Raw genomic sequence first — 4016 nt, 5'->3', positions numbered from 1 at the left:
GGGTTTGAACCGCCAGCCTTCTAGTTAGCAGTCAAGTGCTTTAGGCACTATGCTACCAGAGTTCCCTTCTTCTCTATAGTCTTTATAAATATGTAAAAGTTTTTCTTCTCTGGGTTACACAATCCCAACTGCTTTAACCACTCCCCACCCCATTTCTTTTCTGTTTGCCTGATCTTAAATCTTCTCTGCTTTTTCACATGTGCATTAAAATGCTAGTGCCTAGGGTGTGACCAATTGTAAATTCAGCAGAGGGACAGTTTCCTAGCTCTTGGATTTAATCTTGGATTAATACACCTATTAATGTATTTCACTATCATAGTTAGCTTAGTAAAAACAGCCACACTATACTGCTGACTCATATTCAGGTGGTGGTCCCAAGCTATCAAGTTTGTAAAACTAGAAATAATTCTAATATGTTAGATGACAGAAAAAAAGGTTTTCAAAGAGCCCGAAATTTTGGAACATGAAGCCAGAAGTTATCAAGAAGCAATTAAATGTTTTGCATGTATGTTAAAAAAAAAAGAAAAAAAACACACACAAAACTACTCCAGTAAAGGTAGAGATGATTTCACTTAACATCAAAACACTGAATTATTTTAGTTTACTGTCAATGTAATCTCAGCAACAAGTGAAGTGGCTGCCAACAAATTTTATGCATTTTTGACAGGAAAAAAAAAATGTCTGATTATTCACAGCCTCTCTCCTTTCTTCCTCAGTGAAGGAAAATTCTTTCTTGGCAAGGTCACTTCCTTGGCCTTATTAAGAGATTGGTGGTTTGGGGAAGAAGAAAAATAGTTTGATTGATCTATTGGAAAAGTTGGAGAGTTGCAGAAGGAAAAGGACAGATCTTAAAGATGAGAAGGAGTACTCAGGATGGCAAAAGCCAGTAAATTCTGGCTGAGAGAATTTGGGAAGTTTATAAAGGAGAAAGAAATTGGGATTGACTGTTGTGTTGTGGCAAGTGAGATTTATTAAGTGAGGTGCAGTGTAATGAACTGCTTTTTTAGGGCCTTTCTAACCATTGTCTTTTAACACCCAGAAAATGATTTGCTGGGACTATGCAAATTGAGTGATTTATGGTCAGTACTACAGAGAGGCCATTCCTTGAAAATGAGAGTCCACTTATACAAAGACAGCCCACAGAGGTTCAGGGGGACCTTACTACCATCAAGAAGAGTCTGGAGCAGAGCACATCCTTTGGACTAAGGACCCAGGGTCCCTGTGCTGAGAACCTTCTGGACCCAGGAGAAAGAAATGTAACATTGAAGACAGTGTGAGATGGCGAGAGACAGAAGGAGTGGACTTGCTGCCCCACAGAGGGAAAACAGAGCACCTTTGGGCAAGAGGATTGCCAGTGGAGCCAGTAGAGCTGTGCAAGGTAAGAGAGACTTCAGTGTGCCCTGTACAGGGATTACACACCTTCCCCCCAAGGGCTGTTGTTGTTTTTATGTGCCATCAAGTCAAACCCAACTCATAGTGACCCCTCCTTGGGTTTCCGGGGCAGTATCACTACAAAAGTAGATTGCCCAACCTTCCTTCCGAGGAGTGGCTGGTGGGTTTGAACTGCCAGCCTTCTGGTTAGTAGTCAAGAGAACTATGCAGGACTGGGTAGCATGGTGGGACCTGGTTATAGAGGCTTAGAAAGGTCTAGTGGCAGAAGCTCAGGAGATCCTGTGCAGGGGTCTTCACTTTGGCAAGGCAAGGCCCAGCAAGGCCCAGTGGCAGAGCCTTGGACTTGTGGTTGTAGCTGGAGGAAGTGGTGACATAACCACAGCATCTGGCCTGAGCCATGGCATTCCTACCTAGAAACATTAAGAATATTGTTGTTATTGTTATGTGCCATTGAGTTGCCTCCAACTCATAGTGACCTATGTACAACAGAATGAAACACTGCCCAGTCTTGTGCCAGCCTCATGATCTCTACTATACCTCAGCCCATCGCTGCTGCCACTGTGTCATTCTGTCTTGTTGTGGGTGTTCTCCTTTTTTGTTGACCCTCCACTTTACCAAGTATGACATTCTTCTCCAGAGAATGGTCCCTTCTACCAACATGACCAGGAGCTCTGGTAGCGTAGTGCCAAAGACACTTGACTGCTAACCAGAAGGCTGGTGGTTCAAACCCACCAGCCACTCCTCAGAAGGAAGGTTGTGCAATCTACTTCCGTGTGATACTTCCTTGGAAACCCAAGGAGGGGTTGCTATGAGTTCAGTCCAACTCCATGGCAAATAATAACAACAACAACAACAACAACAACCAACATGACCAAGTAGGTGAGACGAAGTCTGGCCATTCTTGCTTCCAAGGAGCATTCCAGTGGCACTTCCTCCAGGACAGATTTGTTAGTTCTTTTAGCAGTCCACAGTACTTTTGGCATTCTTCGATAACACCATAACTCAAAATCATCAACTCTTTTTCAGTCTTCCTTATTCACTGTCCAGCTCTCACATGCATATGAGGCTATTGAAAATACCATGGTTTGGGTTAGGTGCATCTTAGTCTTCAGGGAGATATCTTTGCTCCTCAGCACTTGAAAGAGGTCTTTTGCAACAGATTTGCCCAATGCAATACGTCTTTTGATGTCTTGACTACTCCTTCCATTGGCATTGATTGTAGAACCAAGCAACATGAAGTCCTTGACAACCTAAATCTTTTCTCCATTTATCATGATGTTGCTCACTGGTCCAGTTGTGAGGATTTTTGTTTTCTTTATACTGAGGTGTAATACATACTGCAGACTGTAGTCTTTAATCTTCATCAGTAAGTGCTCCAAGTCATCCTCACTTTCAGCAAGCAAAGTTGTGTCCTCTGTGTATCTCAGGTTGTTAATGAGTCTTCCTCCAATCCTGATGCCACATTCTTCTTCATATAGTCCAGCTTCTCAGATTATTTGCTCAGCATACAGATTGAATAAGTATGATAAAAGGATACAACCCTGACACACTCCCTTCCTGATTTTAAAACATGCAGTATCCCCTTGTTCTGTTCAAATGACAGCCTCCTGGTCTATGTACAGGTTCCTCATGAGTAAAAATAAGTATTCTGGAGTTCTCATTCTTCTCAATGTAATCCACAACTTGTTATGATCCACACAATCGAATGCCTTTGCATAGTCAATAAAACACAAGTAAACATCTTTCTGGTATTCTTTGCTTTGAGCCAACATCTATCTGACATCAGCTATGATATTCTTTGCTCCACATCCCCTTCTGAATCCAGCTTGCATTTCTGGAAGTTCTCACTCAATATACTGCTGCAACCATTTTTGAATTATTTTCAATAAGATTTTACTTGCGTGTGGTATCAATTATATTGTTTGATAATTTTCACATTCTGTGGGATTACCTTTCTTTGGAATGAGTAAAAATATGGATCTCTTTCAGTCAGTTGACCAAGTAGCTGTCTTTCAAATCTTTTGGCATAGCTCAGTGTGTGCCTCCAGTGTGGCATCTGTTTGTTGAAACATCTCAGTGGGTATTTGGTCAATTCCTGGATCCTTGTTTTTCATCAATTCCTTCAGTGAAACTTCAAAATCTTCCTTCAAAATCATTGGTTCTTGATCATATGCCACCTCCTGAAATGAGTAATCATCTACCATTTCTTTTTGGTATGATGACTCTGTGTTTTCCTTCCATCTTCCTTTGATGTTTCCTGCATCATTCAACATATTGCCCATGGAATCTTTCAATATTACAATTTGAGGCTTACATTTTTTCCTCAGTTCTTTCAGCTTGAGAAATGCTAAGCATGATCTTCCCTTTTGGTTTTCTAACTCCATGTCTTTGCACATTTCATTATAGGAATTGACTTTGTCTTCTCAAGCTGCTCTTTGAAATCTTCTGTTCAGCTCTTTTATCCTGTCAATTCTTCCATTTGCTTTAGCTACTCTCCATTCAAGGACACGTTTCAGACTCTTTTCTGACATCCATTTTGGTATTTTCTTCCTTTCCTGTCTTTTTAATGCCCTTTTGCTTTCTTCATGGATGATGTTCTTGATGTCATCCCATAATTCCTCTGG

This window comes from Orycteropus afer, unplaced genomic scaffold (genome assembly GCF_000298275.1).
Source record: "Orycteropus afer afer isolate SDZICR_OR568_19922 unplaced genomic scaffold, OryAfe1.0 scaffold00015, whole genome shotgun sequence".
In the NCBI taxonomy this organism is placed as follows: Eukaryota; Metazoa; Chordata; class Mammalia; order Tubulidentata; family Orycteropodidae; genus Orycteropus; species Orycteropus afer.
This window is presented reverse-complemented; position numbering follows the sequence as displayed.